This window comes from Sorex fumeus, unplaced genomic scaffold (genome assembly GCF_029834395.1).
Source record: "Sorex fumeus unplaced genomic scaffold, SorFum_2.1 ptg000047l, whole genome shotgun sequence".
NCBI lineage: Eukaryota > Metazoa > Chordata > Mammalia > Eulipotyphla > Soricidae > Sorex > Sorex fumeus.
The window spans coordinates 26,779,644-26,801,889 of NW_026606104.1; the positions used below are offsets into that span (position 1 = coordinate 26,779,644).

A 22,246-nucleotide genomic window follows, 5' to 3' on the forward strand; every position below is an offset into this window, starting at 1 on the left:
AGCACAGAAGAAGTTGTTTACTGGCTCTCCGGTTTTGATTCTTAGAAATGTGAAGAATTCTAGTGGATATTAACTTAATCACTTAATCACTTAACTTCCCGTTAGTCGTCGATTTGCTCGAGCGGGCGCCAGTAACGTCTCCATTTGTCCCTGTCGCGTGCTAGTGTAGCCCAATGGCATCTCTTCGCTCCGGGAACATGGAGGGCCTCAAACCGATCGTTCATGATCTTGACAAAGAAGTCTGACCATCTGGTAGGTGGGCGGCCACGCGGTCTCTTGACATCCCGTGGAATCCAATCAGTAACAGCTCTAGTCCAACGGTCGTCTTTAAATCTCATTACTTGACCAGCCCATCTGATTTTCGACACCTTGGCAAATGAGACAGCGTCCCTGATCCTTGATTGTCGACGGATGTCAGAACTCCGGATTCGTTCTCTCATTTGAGTGAAACGTGATATTCCAAGCATAGCTCTTTCTATTCTTCTTTGGGATATTAACTAGTGCTCTAAAAAATATCATCCTTGTTGATAATGCAAAAGCAATGGCATTAAAGCAATGACAAAGGGCTTTAGAGTGTGAAAAAAATTAAAACCCTACCAGTCTAAGACAGTCAGCAGAAGAAAATTAATAAGACATAGAGGGTAGTGAAAGTGACACAGTGCAAATATTTTAATGAACTAGAAAAGGGAAGGGCCAGGAATATAATTCAGTGGTAGAGCACTTGCCTTGCTTGTGTGAGGTGCTTGGTTTAAACCCTGGTGTGTATGTGTGTGTGCGTGTGTATGTTCACGCGTGCGCAAGCTTCTAAAAAGTACCAGTAGCACTGTCTGCACTCTCTCAAGAGGATGGTGACTAGATAGAGAAATTGTGTTCTCCAAACCACCATTGGGAGACAAAGGTCATGTAAATGCAGTGTTTCTGAAAGCTTTTGATACCATCCTCCCTTCCTGTTCGCACTGAACTGATATAGCCTCTCTGCCTCTCTGTGTCTCTTTATCTTTCTCTGACTCTTTCAGTCTGTCTGTCTCTCCGTGTGTGTGTGTGTGTGTGTGTGTGTGTGTGTGTGTGTGTGTGTGTTGAATGGAAGGAAGAATCAAAAACAATTTGCCCTTTTTTTTGTATCTCAGATTATTTTTTATTTCTTCAAATTTTGTTATTTATCAGGAGTGACTGAAATAAAAAATATAATTGAGTCCTATCATTGTTGTGGAAATGATGAGAGACATTTGGTCAGATGAATATTATTGCTTCCCATTTTCAACCAGTCTTAAGTTGTCACTGATAAATAGATAGCAGTTGAGAATGCTCAAGTTATGTTACATAATATAACATGCCTGTTCTGAGAAGAAACCTAGGAAATAATTTATCTGTAGTTCTTGATTTCATCATACAAAATCAAGCACAAAAGCACCCCCCATGCCTCTTAGTACATTGGACCAGGCACCCTTGAAAAAAACTTTGCTTCCTTCATCACGAGCAATCTTCCTCCAGCAGTAAGTTGTGCCAGTATACATGCTATCAGTTCCTTTGCGCCTTGACTGCATCATCATTCAGCGACAAACTGTGTCAAATGAATAGGAAGTCAATCCAGCCACCTCAGTGACAGAGTGTGCAATCATGCAGCTGACAAACATGTGAGTATTCTTGGGTTCTGGAAGCATTCCCTTTGCAGTGTCATAGATTCCAAAGTAGGCAGCTCGATAGATGATAATACCTTGCACAGAGACATTGAAGCCTTGATACAGGCCCTTAATCCCGTCAGATTTAGAAATCTTAACCACACAATTGCCGAGCCCTTGGAATTCTCTCTCGGCTCCGATTTTGCCCACGTCGGCAGCTAAACGGGTAAGGGCAAAATCAAGGGGATAGATAAAGCATAAGGAAGAAGCCCCAGCAGCATCCCCTGATGCCAGATAGCCGGCAAAGAAGCGCCCAAACTGGGTTCTCTTGTCTATACCGCCCAGGAAGATCTGCTTGTATTTATCTTTGAAGGCGAAGTTGAGAGCCTGCGTAGGGAAGTATCTGATGACATTGGCCAGGTTGCCACGCCAGAAGGACAGGACTCCCAGCTCCTTCGGGATACGAACCACACAGTCCATAATGCCCTTGTATTGCCTATCAGCGGTGATTTGCTAACTGGCAAGCTGTACCTGCAGCCGCAGCTTGACCCGCTCCATGGGCGCTACCGCCGTCTTCGAGATGGCTGCAGCCACTCCACCGGCCAAGAAGTCCTTGGCAAAGGACACGGCAGTGTCTGTCATGGTGAATTGAGAAGAGGAGGACAGGCGGCTACGGGACCACAGTAGGAACCGGCTAGAATTCCAAAGCTCTGGGCCTTGGAAGGAAGGAAGAAGGAAGAAGAAGGAAGGAAGAAGTTCACAACTCAGAAAAATTTCTGTCCTGGAAATTTCTTTTAAGACAAAGATTCAAGCAGTGATGAGAAAGGTGCCCTTAGACTTGCCCTGTAATGAGATGCTACATACCATTAATTTTATAACAGTCCTAAGAAACCACAGTGAAGCCATAAAGAAGGGGGAAAATAGATCTTCTAAGAATTTCTGAGAAAACACCAACTTTCCAGGTTTAGTGAATGAATTTGACTGAGCCTTCTTTTTTTTTCTATTTATTTGAAGCCAGTTGTGTTTAATAAGTTTTTGCGTTTTCTTTTAAAAGCATTATAAATGCACTACTTCTAGGGGTCTTAAGTAATTAGGGAACTATAAACCCCAAAGATGTAGGAGGTAGCGTAAAAAACTGTCACTCATCTCTATAGTGCTCTGAAGATCAAGTTCACATCCCTTGCTAATGAGAGATCATAGGGTCCTTCCCTGTTCCTATCCATAAATCTCTAACCTCATCCAGTGGTTTCTTTCTTTCTTTCTTTCTTTCTTTCTTTCTTTTTTTCTTTCTTTCTTTCTTTCTTTCTTTCTTTCTTTCTTTCTTTCTTTCTTTCTTTCTTTGCTTTTTGGGTCACATTCCTGGCTCTGCACTCAGGAATTACTCTTGGCAGTGTTCCGGGGACCATATGGGATGCTAGGAATCGATCCCCGGTTGACCTCGCGCAAGGCAAATGCCCTACCTCCTCTATATTGCTCCAGTCCCTCGTCCAGTTTTTTTTTTTTTTATTTCAAGTGTTTGACATTCCTTGATTCTCCTATGTTGGTTTTAGAATATCGTGCTTTCTTAGCTTTAATTAAGCTAATGCCTACCCACATTAGAGGTTTGGTGTTGAATCACTTTTTTCAGTCACTGGACCCATTACACACTTTACTTCTAATGTAGGTTCTAGACGCTCCTATGTACTTCCATCATGTCTTCTATATTTAGATATTCTTTATGTTTACTCCACTTCATAAAATAGTTTAGATGCTTATTTACTTTGTTCTAGTAGTTCTCTCTAGATCTTGGCTTCTTAAACTATGGAACACTATCCCATATGGACTTATATAATTGAAGGTGGGGTCATGAAAGATTTAAAAATGAATTTATGATTTATTTTCATTAACTGTTTGGTTTTTGTGCCTACTTAATATACCTGGGTCATATAAAAATTCCTTGGGTGAATTAGGCTCCTGAGGAAAAAACAGTTTAATAAATTCTTTCCTAGAGGGCTGGAGCACAGCGGGTATGGTGTTTGCCTTGCATGCAGCCAACCTAGGTTCAATTCCCAGCATCCCATATGGTACCCAGGCACTGCCAGGAGTAATTCCTGAGTGCAGAGCCAGGAGTAACCCCTGAGCATTTCTGGGTGTGACCCAAAATGCACAAGCACACACAAAAAAGTTATTTCCTAGATCATGATCACGATCACGACCATCCTGTTGTTCGTCGATTGCCTTGAGCAGGCCCCAGTAACATCTCCTTCTTCCTAGCCCTGAGATTTTTTTTAAAAAGTGCCATATTCAAGGCTCTTTCAGGGTAAGGGGAACGAGACCCATCATTGTTACTGGTATTTGGCATATTGGGTACGCCACGGGGAGTTTGCCAGACTCTGCCGTGTGGGCAGGTAATATTCAGGTCTCTTCCAGTTTGTCCAAAGTAAGAATGAGATAATAAGATGTCATGTGGCCACCGTGTGCTTCCCGGAGCTGGGTTTTATAGTCTCTGGGTCTTGGCCATTAATGGAATTACACGGCGCCAGGGGGCCAGTTGGTAGGTGTGACCCCTGCCTACTGGAATATGGAGGATCTGGGTGAAGGATGCTCAGCCCCGATCTGAGTAGGCTTGGAGATCTCAGCCCCGGGACCCACATGCCTTTGTTCCTCTGCTGGTACCTTCATGCATGTGGAGGGTGGTCTCAGCATGGTGGTGGCTGGTTCTGGAGGTCTTCGGCTGCCAGAGCCCTGGTTGGGGCGGGGAAGGAAACTCAACCCACTCCCCTCCAAGGGGACCTGGCGAGGACAGCCAGGCATGGGGGCAGGAGACTCTGCGCTGTTCTCTTCCGGGAGCTGGGCTTTATAGTCTCTGGGTCTTGGCCGTTGATGGAATTACACGGTCCCTATTTCCTAGATCATAGAAATTATTATTTTTTATTATTATTTGTAGAAGTTATTTTAAAAGCTAGCTAGCTTTTGTGGGAGAATTATTTCAAACGGGGGAGGTTAATTTTGGCTCCAGCAGCAGGCAAATATTTTTAAGGGGTATAACTATATATTCATTTTTTCCTCTTAAGTGTCAGTACTCTTTTGGATTATTTTTTAAAAACTTTTTATAGAACTAACCCTGGAATTTAAAAAATGAATTTATTAGTTTCACAAATATGAATCTAATTTTTTTTTGGGGGGGAGGGCGCCATATTTGGCATACCAGAGTTTACTCCTGGTTCTGCTTACTCATGGCTGTGCTCAAGGGACCATGTATGATGCTGGGGACATCCAAAGCATGAGTCTTACCACTATACTATCTCTTTTACTCATTTAAAAACATCCATATAATGAGGATTGAGTTAAGAGTTTGATTGCTAGGAAAAGATCTTACTTCCTAAGGTGATTCAAAATGTTTCTTGCAGAAATTCTGTGGAAATATCTTTAATGTGATTTGTTTCGAAATGGTCATTGTAAATATTTGCCTCCACATAGTTTTGCAGCCTAGAAAATACGTAAGTTATTCTTGAAGGCCTTTTCCGTTAGCTTTCAATTTCTCATCTTGAGGCAAGATGCATTGACTACTTTTCAATTTTCATCATAACTAATACACTACCCCAATGTCAAATTTTTATTTCATTATATCTCATGACATTTTGATTATATTTTTCACTAAGTTACACGCACATTGATTTCAGAATGATACAACAAAAAGAAAAAATGCATTGTGTTTTCAATTGAGAATGCTAATACAATCTAGTTTTGAATGATATAAACGGTATTACTGTCTTTTAAAAATTTTGTTTACTTGTTCACGGTGATTTACAAAGGTTTTGGTTTAAATAGAGTCTAAGGCTTTTTGTGTTCCAGCTCCAACCCACTTAGTGGTGTCAGGTTCTTCAACCAGGTATTGTTGTCTTAAATGACAGATGCTGTTACAGAATAATGATCTTTATTTTGCACTTTACCTCATAAAAGTATTTTTATGAATCATTTGATCTTCAACTATCCTGCCCCATGACGTTAGACTCCAGTCATGTGTAAGAACTGAACCCGTGAAATGTGGCTAATCTGAATTAAAATGAGCTGTAGGGGTTGGAGCAATAGCACAGCAGGCAGGGTGTTTGCCTTGCACGCGGCTGGGCTGACCTGGGTTCAATTTCCAGCATCCCATATGGTCCCCGGAGCACTGCCAGGAGAAATTCCTGAGTGCATGAGCCAGGAGTAACTCCTGTGCATCGCTGGGTGTGACCCAAAAAGCAAAACAAAACAAAACAAAATAAAAAACTGAAAAACAAAAATGAGCTGTAAATGCAAAATACAGGCCTAACATCAACAAACTTAAGGTGGGAGACAAGTGTAGGGAGGGGGGAAATTGGTGGAGGGAAGTGGGCACTAGTGAAGGGATTGGTGTTGAAACAATGTATGCCTAAAACCCAGTCCTGAAAAACTTGGTGACTTTATGGTGACTAATAAAAATAAAGAACTTAAAAAATACCTCATTAATTATTTTTGTACTTAATTACAAGTTGAACTGATTATTTGGAATCTACCAGCTTACATTAAAGGTAATGTTGGTCCAGAAGATGTATAGTGATTAGGGCTCATTTCCCAGTATTAATTGGTCTCCTAAGCATACTGGGTGTAGCCCTAGAAAACTCCAGCACTACTGGGTGACTCAGGTATCCTCAGAACCATAAAGTCTGAGAAATATCAAATCCTTGGGTACTGAGCCCTGAGCACTAAGCCACTGGCCTGGCTGCCTGAGAATTTCTCTTGGGACCTCCAGGGCCCTCTTGTGCACTGCTTGTGATCCTCTCTCCCTACAAAATATAAAAGTAAAGTAAAAGGCCCTCCTGTTGATCATCGATTTGCTCGAGCGGGCCCAGTAACATCTCTATTGGAGACTTTGTTGTTACTGTGTCTGGCATATCGAATACTCTCGGTAGCTTGCTGGGCTCTCCGAGAGGGGCGGAGGAATCGAACTCGGGTCGGCCATGTTGGCTGTGTGCAAGGCAGACGCCCTACCTGCTGTGCTATCACTCCAGCCCTTCATCTTTATGTGTTTTTAGTGTGGATACTGGGCTGGAGTGATAGCACAGCAGGTAGAGAGTTTGCCTTGCATGTGGACGACTCGAGTTCCATTCCTCTGTCCCTCTCGGGGAGCCTGGCAAGCTACTGAGAGTATCCCACCCACACAGCAGAGCCTGGAAAGCTACATGTTGTGTATTCAGTATGCCAAAAACAGTAACAAGTCTCACTCTGTGTTCCTGGAGCGAGCAGACGCCATTGGGCTACAATAGCACATTGGGCTACACTAGTACATGACAGGGATGAATGGTTACTGGTGTCCGCTTGAGCAAACAATGAACAACGGGACAACAGTGCTGCAGTGCTACAGTGTGGATTCTAGAAAACTAAATATTACATACATGGCTTGCACAGGTGCAACATTGGGTATATGTGGTAACAGTGCTGGTCTAGGTAGTATCTAAATAATAAGGACTTTTCTTCTACTCCTAAAAGAGCTATTTAGTCATTGTAGCAAGTAAAACTTGGTTCCTGGTTGATTTGTACCAATGGGATCCCTAGCAACTAAATATGCTTAATATCTTGAGATTAACCTCTCAGAATATGATGAACTATTAATAACTATTTAGTCAACTAATATGATTTACCACTTCACATTTTAAGAGATTAAATCATATGTGCAAAGGAGATCATCTAAATCAGTGATTTTCACCTTTTTATGCTTGTAGACATGAAAATCAGAGAGATACTTTGTTGGCTTCACGGGCAGAAATAACTGTAATTATTAAAATAATGATATTTTTATATCAGCATTTATAATTATAGTACTCCTGCATGCTCTAGACATAACCTGCGATAAAGAGCAATACTCTTTTTGTGTGTGGACCAGCAGTAAATTTTCGCAGACCAGCATTAGTTCATGAACTGGCTGTTGAAAACTATTGATCTAAATACTGCTGTCTTAGTGAGAGCAGAGTGCAAGTGAAAACTCTGATGTGAAAGCTATAAGGAACAATTTTTGCAGTCAGTTAAATAGTTGAGCAGGCAGAATTCATGTTTTGCATGTAAGAATCATGGATTTGATCTGTGGTGCTTTTTGTTTCCTTTATCACAACCAGGAGGAGCTGTTGAACACTTCTGGGTGTGGTCCGAACCCCCCACCCCCAATGTTAGGGAGGGAAAGATCAGAAAAATGTTAAAACTGTTTTCAAATATGATGCATAATAAGTAAGGAATTACATTATCTGTGAATTCAATTAAAGCATCAGAGATTGGACTTCTTTCAGTTTATGGGAAATCTTGCTATATTAGAAGTGTTTGTCATACATTTGTGTAACTGTGCTTCTAAATGACTCATAGTATTTAAATCAATATATTTTAGGGCTGGAGCAATAGCACAGTGGGTAGGGCATTTGTCTTGCACTGTGGCCGACCCGGGTTTGATTCCTCTGTCCCTCTCAGAGAGCCCAGCAAGCTATTGAGAGTATCCTGCCTGCATGGCAGAGCCTGGCAAGCTCCCCTTGGTGTATTCCATATGCCAAAAACAGTAACTTAACAAAGTCTCACAATGGAGACGTTACTGGTTACTGGTGCCCACTCGAGCAAATCAATGAACAATGGGAGGACAGTGCTACAGTGCATATTAGTTTTTACCTAGTAACTTTATTCTTGGGAATTGCACAGCTCCTATTTTTCTTCCTATCTATAATTGATATCATGGTAATAAATATCTATAAAACTCTTCTCTTATTTTTGATAATTTTCCAAGGATGTTAGATGATTTTGAAAGAGAACATGGATTTTTATAGTAGTAGAAAAATCATTCTGGTTTCTTGCTGAAGCTGAACAAATAGGAAGGAGTTGTATATGAACAGTTCTTTAGTCTTGTAGTTTTAAAGTAGGAAATATAAATTGACAGAGGTATCTTAAATGTTGACATGATGCTATTTCTATTGTGAAATAGTGACAAAAATAAATATAAAGACAACAGAAATTTCAGATCATTCATGTTTGTACATTTTTAAGGCATTAATTTTAAAACTCTTGATAATTTTCTAATTGAGAATGAGTTCTTGTGCCGAGTTTGTAGGTCATAGAAGATCTTGGTTGTGACCATCGTTGTGTTTATAGATTTATATGCGGAAGTATCCTGAATACTGGTAGAAAGAACAATATCAATCCTACCTGACTTAGGATGTGTAGAATGAGCCTGGTGTGGGTAGACTACTATCCCTACTCCCACACTGTCTCCCACCAATCTTCTCCATATTCTCTTTGCTTACTTAATGCAATATTCTTGTCAATGCTGATGATGTTTTTGCATCGGACATTGATCACCTTATATAGAGATTTTTCTGAAGATTCTTGAGAATATTCCAAGTATCCTCTCCCTTCTATCTTAAGATCTCCCTAAATTCTCCATGGTTTCAATATTTTCTTGATTTCTTAAAGTTGTGCTAATTTGAACTCAGTATGTGTAACATTTGCTTTTCTACTACATTGGGGGGATCTTTTCCCATGACTTGCATGTAGATGTGGGAATGTAGATCTTCTGAAATCCATCTTGTTTTGAATATCCCCACCCCCCTTGTATGTGACAAGTCACTGTAAGTATCTCTTTTCTTGTGAGCACTCTCTCTTCCTTGTTCTTTTTCTGCAATGACCCATTTCTGCATGACGTTGCGAATGTCTTGTACTTGTGACTGTGGGTCTTCTTTGTCCCCACTTGAAGCTATTATTTGGGTAGTCATGAACTGATGTGAGCATTCTGGTGACTAGTTTTGGTCAGAGTATTGCCTCTGGTTAACTTCTTTCTTCTGTAAATCAGCAGTAGTTGTTGGTTGGTCCCCCATAATCTGCAATTTCTTCATAAATTTACTGTTAATAATGTGTCCATCTTTTGTCATTTTCTATGTTCTCATCTTCATTCAACATATCAAGTTCTTCCACAGTGTTTACCTCTTTGGTCCACAGGCATTGGGGTGGGAGTACGTGGCTAACTTGAAATTTGGTTGGGGGGCATGTTGGAAGAGAGCATACCTACCCAGCTCAAAAAATTGAGCAGCAATAGAAAACTAACCCAAAAGTAAGAGAGATAACTTTAATAATAAACCCACTTAAAGTAGTGTCTAATAATCTTACGAGCCTTGTTTGTAGCCAGGGTTCCAGAGTTCAAAAGCAAATGTTCAAAGTTCCTGCAGTCGTGCTCATTCACATAGAGAGAGCAGCACTGGAGAAAGTATATTCAAGGAGGTCTATTTGTGTGGTTTATGTTCTGTGCATATGGAGCTGTTAATTTTAATATAGTTACACTTACTCTCAAGAACACCTGCTACCCAGACAATTTAGTTATAAATCAACTCTCCTAAGAGTTGTTTCCTACTTAGACTTCTTGATTTTAAGGGCAATGTGTGAGCACTGCTTGTGTGTACGTATGTTTTAATTTTGTGGCTGTTTTAGTGAATGGACACTTGAAAGGTTTAGGTACATTACGGACAATGACTGTTGCTCTTATATCATGCATCACAGCTTCTAATAATGAATGGTGATGATCTGACATTGATTGTAGGTGTGCTTCTTAGCTGAGGACAATTGCTATAGGTAAGGTTGGTTAAAGGAGCAAAAGGGAGGATAATATAATTGGAATATATATTTATACAACCATACATATGTTTTTGTTTTTGTTCTTTGCTGTAAGCAAGACTAGCTTTGTGAATGTTTAAGGTTGTGATAAATCATGTGTCCAGAATCAAAAACTACAGATAAAGAAAGAAAGACATCATTGGAAGGAACAAGTTAGAACTGAAGCTATAAAAGCCTCAGCTAAAACATGCACACACACACACACACACACACACACACACACACACTTATACACACACACTAATTAAAGACAGTGACAGGATTGCAGAATGCTGTCTGTATATAATAGGGATGTAATGTTTTCTGTGGATCCTGGAACCTTTCCCTCAGAAAGCAGTTTGTGTTCAGAATTGATTTATGAGTCCGTGAGATAGCTGAAGTGAGCATCCTATTAGAAAGATAAGCAAGTTCCAAATCTCTGTGGCAGGTGAGAACATTCTAAGGGTGAGAAACACAGAAGGCAGGTGTGAGACATACAGAGCATAGATGTTGGATGGAGGGAAATTCTGAATAGAGACTAGAGGAAAGAAGGTCAAATGTGAAAGACCGTAGTATACTTGTAAGTGACTCCAAAGGGCACTGGGAAGCAACTGAGAGACTTTAATCAGAGTTATTACATGATTAGATTTGCATGTTGAAATGGTCCCTTTGGCAGTAATGAAGACAATTGATCTGGGACCAAAGGATAATGCACATGTGGGAAGATCAGTTATGAACCACTAGAGAAAACAGGTGAGAAGTGAAGATGCATTAGACAAAGGCGATGACAATAAAGGAATAAATTGGCAAACTGACAGCTTGATGAAATATATAGGAAGCAAATAGAGCTAAATATAGTGGTGATAAAGATAGATTTGATTTTGTATGATGAAAACCATTAATTGTTTCCAGCACATGGACATAGTGCTGATGATCCAATTTCCATCCATTCAAGATTTTTTTTTTGCTTTTTGGGTCACACCCAGCAATGCACAGGGGTTACTCCTGGCTCCGCACTCAGGAGTTACTCCTGGTGATGCTCATGGGACCATGTGTGATGCTGGGAATCGACCTCGTGCAAGGCAAATGCCCTACCCGCTGTGCTATCTCTCCAGTCCCTCCATTAAAGATCTGAATAGAAGAAACCCAGGTTCTGGGATGATCTTGTGAAACTTAGCCCTGAAGCTGGGTCAGTTCTACTTATTTCTGAATTTTGTGCATGACAGATCTTTTTTGATCTTAGTTCAGCCACCTTACTTTTAACTATTTTTGTTTTGGCAACATCCTAATTATTCCAGGTGGTGGGAGGGGACTGAAATGGATGAGTGGCGATTTCATTACTGATGTAAGGAGCATTTATTATTTTTAAGATTTGGGTCTTTCACATATTTGATTAAATATTTCTATATTAATTTGTGCAATTGATAAAAAAATTAAAAAAAACTAGATACCACTCCTTGAATTGTCACAGATTCACTCTTTTTGTTAGAATAAGCTTTGCCAATTTTATCTAATTATGCTGTCCCCCAATTCATGTTTTCCAAGTAATTATGGCACAATGAAAAGCAAACTGAGTTTCTGAAGTCTAGATTTATTTCTAATCCTTGAACTGAATTTTCCGTATAATTAAACAACAAAGAACAAAAGAAGACATATCAACAAAGAGAAGGAAGAAAAGAGAAAATGAGGTTAACTTAGTTTGAGTTTGTTAGTTCATCCTTGAGGGCCTCTGGAAAGAGTCACTAACTTTAAAGGAAGATTTGCATACTCTACACTTAGTAATCCACTTAATAATTTTTTTGGATATGAGTCACACACAAATTCAGAATTTATCTATTGTTCATTTAAGAACCAATAGAATCACACACATAAAACTATTTTAAAAATAATTTCTTGTTTTTATAATAATTTAAAATATTTCTATTCAAAACAATTTCTCATTATTTATTCAGGGAAATTTATTGCAGTATTAGACACAGATATCACACTAGTATTTAGAAGAAAATGAAATGAAATTTATGTTTCTTAATTACCCCTGTGTTGGTCCAGATAGTACAGAGTTGCTAGTCTTATATTCTACTGAATACAGTGTGTATTGTTTCACTGGGCAGTTTGAATCTCCAGTGACATATGTGGTTCTCAAAGCACCACCAAGGCACCCTCCTATGCACAAAACACCACCAGATTTGGTCCAAAAACAAGCAAGCAAACAAAAGATTGTCCCTGTTTTACAAAATATTTGCTAAGCTCACTTCTTAGCTTTTGTTAACTTTTCCCTTTAGTTCAAATAGATAAAAATCAATAAAGTGTTTCAATTTATCCAGTAATATTAATAGGTAAAAAGGTAAAGGTAAAGGCCCTCCCGTTGATCATCGATTTGCTCGAGCGGGCCCAGTAACGTCTCCATTGGAGACTTTGTTGTTACTGTGTCTGGCATATCGAATACTCTCGGTAGCTTGCCGGGCTCTCCGAGAGGGGCAGAGGAATCGAACTCGGGTCGGCCATGTTGGCCGCTTGTAAGGCGAACGCCCTACCCGCTGGCTGGAGCGATAGCACAGCGGGTAGGGCGTTCGCCTTACAAGCGGCCAACATGGCCGAACCGAGTTCGATTCCTCCGCCCCTCTCGGAGAGCCCGGCAAGCTAACGAGAGTATTCGATATGCCAGACACAGTAACAACAAAGTCTCCAATGGAGACGTTACTGGGCCTGCTCGAGCAAATCGACGATCAACGGGAGGGCCTTTATCTATCTTAAGTAATATTAATTAAAAAGAAAAATTATAAACCTGTTTTATCACTTATGTGCACCTCTACTCATTTATATGTATCTATGTGAATTTATTGAGAGATTATTAGGGAAGATGTTCCTATACAAAATTAAGCAATGAGCTAGTACAATTATTAAATAACAGGAACTTTGGTAGTTTCATGTGCTCTTCAGAAAATAGAGATTCTATTCTGAATGTTTTTAAGTTTACTTCAAAGTAACTTCCACAAAACTATGCTTATGTTAAATGAAATTTCATTATCTAATTAGGGGATACTGTAATATATTTGAAATTATGTCAATAAATAAGCTAATTGCACCTAAACTTTACTTCCAAATCTTTCAGTGTTATTTTAAACATTATAAAGTCAATTTATAAAATGACTATTATTCTTCTAGGAACAAAACTGACTTTAGGATGTACTGTGATTTATAAATCCATATGTTTGATGCAAATAAAATGAGTTAGAAGATAGATTTTCCAATTAGAGTGAATTTAGTTATGATTTTCAAAACTATTTGAAATAGACTTGAGCTCATTCAACCAACAAATATGTTTTGTCATCCACTGTTCACAGTTCACAGTGATCAACAAGACTGTCTCTACCTTTAAAGAACTTTCCTTTGGGTCTGAGCGATTCTCAAATAATATAAGAACAGAATATAATTAAGAAAAAAAATCAATTAATCCTGGCAGAATCATTTGCCCCTGCACCAGGCTATATATTCACCAGGGCACTTCGGAGGGGAGTGGGTTGAGTTTCTCTCCCTGTCCCAAGCAGAACCACGGTAGCCATAAACCTCCAGAATCCAGCCACAGCCATGCTCAAAGCCACTTTCCACACGCTCAGATGAGCTTCACGCGTGAATAACTGGCAGAGGAATCCAGGTATGTGGGACCCTTGGCTGAAATCACCAAGCCTGCTTGGATCGGGACTGGGCCTCTGCCACCCAGATCCTCAGTTTTCCAGTAGTTTGTCAGTCACACCCACAAATTTCCCCCAGTGCCATGTAATCTCATCAACGGCCAAGATCCAGAGACTATAAAACAAAGCTCCCGGAAGAGAGCAACGCAAATACAGCCACACAACCTCTTATACTCTAGCCCACTGATGTACAAAAGCAACACTCATGTGTTTGGTTTTAACATACTTGCTTATATTCTCTAATATATGGGCTTAAAGGGTCCCAGAATGAAATCAACAACCTTTACACACTTCCCTCTTATTGTGGTTGGAAGATGCTTGCTGGTTGGGTGGGTGTTTGAATATTATTTGTAATGAACTATTGTGTAATATATGAAAATAAAATTTATAAAAATCATTAAAAAATAAATAAATTTACCTAGGGGAAAAATTAAAAGAAAAAATTCAATTAATCCATGCAATTAAGACAGAATGTACTGTCTGTAGCACTGTTCTCCCGTTGTTCATTGATTTGCTCGAGCAGGCACCAGTAATGTCTCACAACAAACTGTGAGACTTTTTGTTACTGTTTTTGGCATATTGAATACGTCACAGGGAGCTTGCCAGGCTTTGCTGTGAGGGCAAGATACTCTCAGTAGCTTGTTGGGCTCTCCAAGAGGGGTGGAGGAATCAAACCTGGGTCGACTGCATGCAAGGCAAATGCCCTACCTGCTGTGCTATCACTCCATCCCAAGATAGAACACAATAAAGAAAAAAAATAAAGTAGAATAAAGAGATAAATGAGGAAATGTACTTTTGCATTAAAATAATAGCTTCAAGAGGTGATATTTGAGAAGAAATTGGGGCAGGTAGGGTATTTTCCTTGCACATGGCCGACCCAGCCAACTCAGGTTCGATTCCTCCGCCCCTCTAGGAGCATGTGGCAAGCTACTGAGAGTATCTCACCTGCATGGCAAAGTCTGGCAAGCTACCTGTGGTGTATTCAATATACCAAACATAGTAATAAGTGTCACAATGAAGACATTATTGGGCCAGCTCGAGCAAATCTATGAACAACAGGAGAACAGTAAGAGTGACAGTGATAACCTAAAACATCCAGTTGCAACATTGACTACTGATGTAAAGTTTCTGAGGTAGAGTTTAACTAGACAACTGTAAGAAACAAGAATGCTGATGTTGCTGAAGCAGAGTAATAGAGTGGAGAGTGATGGAGGGATATGGTTAAAGAGATAACCAAGGAAGATTATGTAGGGTAGAGAGAGGAGAGTGAGGACTGTGGAGTTTGTATTTGCAACTGAAGTCATGGAAAGGTTTGAGTACATGAAGGTATTCTAATTTGTGTTCTAAAAATTTCACTATGTATACATTTGGAAAATAGACATGGGTGGGATGGGAATGGAACTATTATGGAGATTGGGAACTATTGTGATGAGTTTGAACAGAGATGATGATGAGTTAGTAAAGATGATGAGAAAGATTATTTGGAAGGTAGAGCTCATCTGAGTTTTGGGCAGGGATGTAGTGAGAAAGAAATTCATTGATGTTGAGAGTGTCAGATAGTTCAACCACTCTGGAAAGCAATGTAAAGATTTCTCAAAAAAAGTAAGAATCAAACTCCCATAACCATTTGACATTTACCCTCCAAAAACAAAAACATTAACTCAAGAAGATATATATGTATATATGTGTATATATATGTATATATGGACACCTATGTTCATTACAATGCTTTGGTGGATAGACAAGATATGAAAACAACCCAAATGTTCAAATATGGATGAATGGATCAAGAAATTATTGTATATTTACACAATCGATACTGTTCAACTGTAAGAAAGATTCATGCAATTCATGATAGACATATGGAAATAGATGGCATCATGCTGAAGAGAAGGACAGATACAGAATGACTTCCTTCATATGTGAAATATACAGATACACAGTTATGGAACAACAAATGGACGAAGGCAAGAGAACTGGAGAGTTTGTCTACAGAACTGGGTTGGAGGAATGAGAGGTGGATGGGAGGGAGTTTGGGAAGTTTTTGAGAACCTCACCAATTTCATTGTATTAGTGAAGCAGTCACTGGTGTAGGTGTGGCATTTGAATGCCGTATGCATGTAACTCATTAATACTTTTATAAATAACTACTGCAATAAAATGTAGTATGAAATAAAATAATGGGGAGAGAACATGAACATACACATCCACAAAGTTGTCAGAAAAATGGCCAACAGGCATATGAAAAAGTGAAATGCAAATCTCAAAGTGAAATGCAAATCAAAACATAACATAATGATCTATAACGTCTCACCAATGAGCATGACCTGTATGAAAAACCTGAAAACAATACACACAACTAGGAATGTAGTGAAAAAGAAAATTTTTTTCATTGCTGGTGGAACTGTGTATGTAGTTTTCTCATTTTTGAACTTAATAACGATATGCAAAATGCGTGAAGACTTTGTATGTCTTGTGTCTTTCACTTTATTAGTGTGTCTAAGATTAGAAGCAACCTACCTAATTGGGGTCTTGTTTTTTATATAATATTTTATTATAGGACTGTTCTACATGATATTTATCTATTCATTTATGGTTATCTTTTCCTGCTAGGGTATATTTGGATTGATTCCAGATTCTCTGATATTGTGGCATTTGGATTGACATGAGGATCTAGGGTTCACTCTACTTTTCTTGCAGCTGGACTAAGCTTAGTCTTATCTGTGAAGATAATCAGTATTTTTTTTGGTCTAACATACCCCATTTCCTCTTCTTATTTGATGTTGCAAAGTGCTGCTTAATTAGTTTTTTTAGCTCTTGGGTATTTTTTTTTTTTTATTGTTGGTGTGGATGCTTGGATATTTTTTTTCTTTCTTGCAAGTGTCCTCTAAAAGAGTATGTATTATTCATGAACTGTGTGGATTGTAGCAAAAAGACTCTTTAAAAATTGGTTTACCATTCTGTGGAAGCCTTCATTCTGTCTTGAAGCCACTCCAATCAGGCTTTCTTCCCCATCATTTCAGTAAAACAGTACTTGCTAGAATCAAAACTATACTTCCAGGATGCTGAATTCAATGATCAGTCCTCATCACTCTACCTTTCTTTGCAGTGCTTGAAAGACAACTTAAACCTACCTTTTGAACCTTTAACCTTTTGAACAACTGGGATTTAAATTACTTGATTTTTTGAGATGCATCTTTTGTATTAGAGTAAATAAGTAGATCTCCAATAGTGATTCACTTGGGGTTTAATCCTACTCAGGATTACTGCAGCGCATAGCTTTCACAAGTTCAATTGAACTAATATAATACTTGAAAATAAATATAAAGATACACTAACAAAAAGCTACTGCACTCATATAGAATTTATCTTTGCTCTTAGCCAGTATACTTATTAACAAGAAAGGTCATACTATTGATAATCTCCTCTCAGAAGAAGAGTCAAAAATTTCTTTGCTCTCTAACAATGATAGAATCACAGTAGATGAATTTTGGTAGAATTTCAGAAACTGACATAACTGTTACACACCTATAAATAAACGTTTTATTAGAGATTACGTTAATAATTTTGGCATTTTTGTACTACCCTATTTTATTACTTCAGTGATTTCCCAGAGTTTCTTCTGTTTGTTGGACGCCCCCCCTCCCAGTCTTAGAGATAATGACTGAAGTTACTTTGGGTACCATTTCTAAATTCCCATAAAACACAAGATCTCTCTCTCTATGACATATATATGACATATATATGTGTGTATATATATATATATATATATATATATATAGCACTGTAGCACTGTCCTCCCATTGTTCATCGATTTGTTCAAGCAGGCACCAGTAACGTCTACATATTGAGACTTGTTGTTACTGTGTTTGGCATATTGAATACACCATGGGGAGCTTGCCAGGCTCTGCCATGCGGGCGGGATACTCTCGGTAGCTTGCCAGCCTCTCTGAGAGGGACGAAGGAATTGAACCCTGGTCGGCCCCATGTAAGGCAAATACCCTACCCGTTGTGCTATCGCTCCAGCACCCCATATATATATATATATATATATATATATATATATAATCAAAGACTGATGCAGGCATAACATTCAGGAAAAATTTTTTGTCCTACATATACTCTAAATCAGAATTGTTAGGATTTTATTTGTTATTAGGTTATGTCATTCCTTCATTGTACATAAGGGGAATTTCATATATCTGTATACCTCTTAATTTCTGCTGCTGCGTGTCATATTTGTTTAAATTAATTACATTGCTTAAAAATCTTATAAATGAAATTAGTAGTATCAAATTCCAAACCCAGCTTCTTTATAAATTGATTATTTCAGTTTTTAGTCTTATGAGTCTGTTATGTTTTGAACATGCTAGGGTCTAAATACAAATGACCATAAAAGTTTCTAAATGATTCATTCTCTCTTGTAGATCCAATTTGTTTCTTAATACAAGTGGAAAAGAATCAGGGATAAAACTCTTATGAACCAATGTCAAATTCAAATATTCACTCTAATAAAAAGCTTTTGAAGCTTGCCTGCGTCTGTGTGAATTATTTGATTTGAATTGGGTAAAAATTGGTAACACAGATGATTAAGGTTCTTTTGGGAGGAATAAAACCTTGAAAGCAATCAGTGATAGAAAAAGACTATTATAACTATGACATGTATAGAGTTGTGAAACCTAAATTAACTCTAGTATAATACAGAAAGAAGACAACCACATTTGCTCTGTCACATATTCATTATGCTAATTTTTAATATTAACTGTCATTTCCTTTAAAGTAATAAAACTGAGATAATTATCTGATTCTATAGAGCAAAAATGAATGAGTTTACATAAAAATTCTTTTTATTGTGATATTTGATAGTCATTAAAAATAGGAATTTGACTCACATTCAAACATACATTCATGGACTATCATATATGTTTATATATTTTTGAATTCCCTTAAGATTATGATATGGAATAAAAGCTAATCTTGGAAGTTTCTTTTTCCCCAAGACCTAATAGGAAGAATGTTTACTGACACTGCTAGTTCTCTCATTATACTTTTTTAAATAAGTGGTAGAGGGCTCAGTTATTCCATTGTTGGGTTCGAAATTCAGTTTCTCATGAACCAAGGAAGAAAATCATCCATTAGTTTACTCTGATGAGTATGAACCAGCTTTACCTGAAATAGACTTAAATAAATATCTTTTTCATAACTCTGTGGGGGAAGCAACAGCTCCTAGTTGAGGGTCAAATCTAAAATTCGGGTAGGTCATCCCTAACCTGTAGCCTGTCCTCCACTGCTTCTTTGACATTTTAAAAGTGTTATGGATAGATGCTAATATGAAGATAAATAAAGCTTAGGGAGTAGGATAGTTCTAGTTTCCTTGGTTAGTAAGTATCCACCTTGTATAGAAAGAAGTAAGGTCATAATCTGAGGTTTAAGAGCAGCCATCATTACATTATCATTTTGGTGTATAAGAGAGACTGGAATCAGGGTTCATAGGAGGAGACTTAGAATGGACAACTTTAGAAAAAAAGGTTCCTTTTACCCCAGTAAACAGAATGATGCTAATATAAAGAATTAATGTTTAAGAGTTCTATTTTCTTTTTTATCAAAATACAGTGTTTTTAATTGAGGTAGCATTGCTTTATAGTACATGTATTTCAGGAATGCTTTTCCACACCTCTTCAAAAGTAAGTTATCCTAACCATATCCTTCACCAAACTGCTAAAACCCTTACACCATAAGCTTCTGGATCTCTTTCTTTGACAACCTCAGTTCTATATTCAGAATCCAAGGATTGATTTTGGAAATGTTTCCTTGTTTTGTTTCTGACTGACCATATATAAGTGAGATCAGCTAGTATTTTTTTTTAACTTTCTGATTTACTTATCATTATATTGTCTAATTCAGCCATGATGTAGGTAATGGCAAAATTTTATTTTATAACTGAATAGTATTCTATTGTGTATATAGACTACGTATTTCTTTTATCTACTTTTTTGTTGTTGGGCACATAAGTTGTTCCATTTGTTGGTTATTATAAGTAGTGCTGCAGTGAACTTAGGTGTGTGTATACTAATCTTTTTGCATTAGGATTTTTGTTTGTTTTGGCAACACCTGGCATAGCTCAAGGTTTACTCTTTTGTGCTCAGGGATCACTCCCTGGTGGGGCTTGGGGGACAAGAGCCGGTGCCAGGAATTAAACCTGGTTGGCCACTTGCAAAACAAACACCTTACTTGCTATTATTATTGCTCTGGTACTCCATATTTTTGTATTCTTAAGATAGATTTCCTAGGGTAGAATATGCTAGTTCTTATGGTAAGTCTATTTTAAGCATCTTGGAAACTGACATACTAATTTTTAAACAGGTCAAATAAGTTTACTGTATCACTGTATCACTGTCAAACTGTTGTTTGTAGGTTTTCTGGAGCAGGCCCCAGTAACGTCTCTGTTTGTCCCAGCCCTGAGATTTTAGCAGGCTCTCCTCTTTCCCAATGATTGGAGGCTCTTTCAGAGACGGGGGGAATGAGACCTGTCATAGTTACTGTTTTTTGGCATATATAATACGGCACGGGGAGCTTGCCAGTCTCTGCCCCTGCAGGCCGGATACTCTCGGTAGATTGCCAGACTCTCCGAGAGGCAAAATCAATTTACATATTCATTATAAATTTATGACTTACTACTTTTTCTTTACACCCATGCCAGGACTTGATTATAAACCATTTTCACAGGTACAAGGTAATATATCATTATGACTTTGATTCTAAGAAAAGATGAGCATTTTTTGGGTACTTGTTGGCCATTTGTATATGCTCATCTTTGAGAGTATTCATTATCTTTGCTGATTTTGTGGTGGGTTTTATAATTTTTATTGTTTTAAAATTTTATGAGGGCTTTGCATACCTTGAATATTACCCCCTGGTTGGATGAATAATATGAGGTGCAGAAATCTTTCTCATTCATTAAGATTTCCTTTTGATTATTTCTTTGCTGTGCAGGAGCCTTTTAGTTTGATATAGTTCCTTTCCTTATTTTTGTTTTTGTTTTCTTTTTGGTTGGAGTAAAGTCTCCAGGGACACTACTAAAGTCAGTCTCATGGAGTGTTTCGTCTGTGCTATCCTTCACGTGTTTTATGGTTTATGTCTTCATCCAAGTCTTTACTCCATTTTATATAGTGTGTAATAGTGATCTAGTGTGATTCCATAGCAAATGGATATCTAGTTGCCCCAGAACCATTTGTTAAAAATCTTTCTTTCTTCATTGTATGCTTTTCTTGGACTTCTTTGCTATAATTTAAGTGCCTCTCTCTATGTGAATTTCTTTTTTGACTCTCAGTTCTATTTCAGTGATCAGTCTATTTCTTTAATCAATGAATTATTTTCCCCCTAATACCCACTGTGAACAGATTTTTTATAAGTTAATTTTCATGCTTTACCAATATATATATTTACCACTTTAAAATTTTATCAGTTTTTTAAACTATTGATTTAACTGACATTATTTCAATTAAGACACAGTACTAGTACTGTGTGTGTGTGTTCACAGCACTGGGTATGAAACCCAGTGCCTCATACATGCAAGAACATGTACTCTACCACTGATTTACATCCCTGACCCCTATGGCAGTGCTTTTTTTGGGCTCACAGTAGCATGACGTAGTCAACACACTTAAGTGTTTTGATCCACATATGCCAATATTAGAGAAGTTAGTGCTCCAATTATTAAACTGGAAATGAAGTGAGAGGAGGAGAGTTATAGTGTCACTTCAGTAATCATTGTATCGAATGCTTTTGATGAATGGCACTGTGTGGAATTTACAATGCCCTTGCATTTACTTCAGTTCAGTACAGAAAACTCTTGTCTGTACCTATAATGCAGAATAAAGTGCATTGGGTGCCATAAAAAGTACAAAGCACCACAGTAAGATGTGAAGAGGTGAAATTTTATTTTAACCTTAAAAGTTGAATAGGATTTCTGTAGACAGAGATCACAAACCTGCCCTTTCAGTGTTAGATGTTGGTAGTAGAATGGCTTTTAGAAATGAGAAAGAATAAATTTTATGCGTGGCTGACTGGCATGGAGATGCACAATATATGGTGGGAGATCATACAAAGTAGTAGACAAAGCAGGCTGCATTTTTTTCTTTTATTTTTGGGGCATGCCTGTTGACACTCAGGAGTCTCTTCTGGCTCTTCACTAAAGGATCACTCTTGGTTGGGCTTGAGGAACCATGTGGGGAGCTGGGGACTGAACCCATGTTGGCAGCCTGTAAGGCAAGAGCCCTACCCTCTGTACTATGGCTTCTGTCCCACAGGCCATCTGTC

The 22,246-nt window shown here is 38.2% G+C and overlaps 1 protein-coding gene and 1 pseudogene across 1 annotated transcript in view; one reads left to right on the forward strand and one right to left on the reverse strand.

Moving 5' to 3' along the window:
- The window catches only part of SLC44A5 (solute carrier family 44 member 5), a 415,088-nt gene that overhangs the window by 157,854 nt on the left and 234,988 nt on the right, over positions 1–22,246 (forward strand). The gene's annotated exons all lie outside the window — the stretch shown is intronic.
- On the reverse strand, positions 1,359–2,319 carry LOC130031736 (ADP/ATP translocase 2-like; annotated as a pseudogene).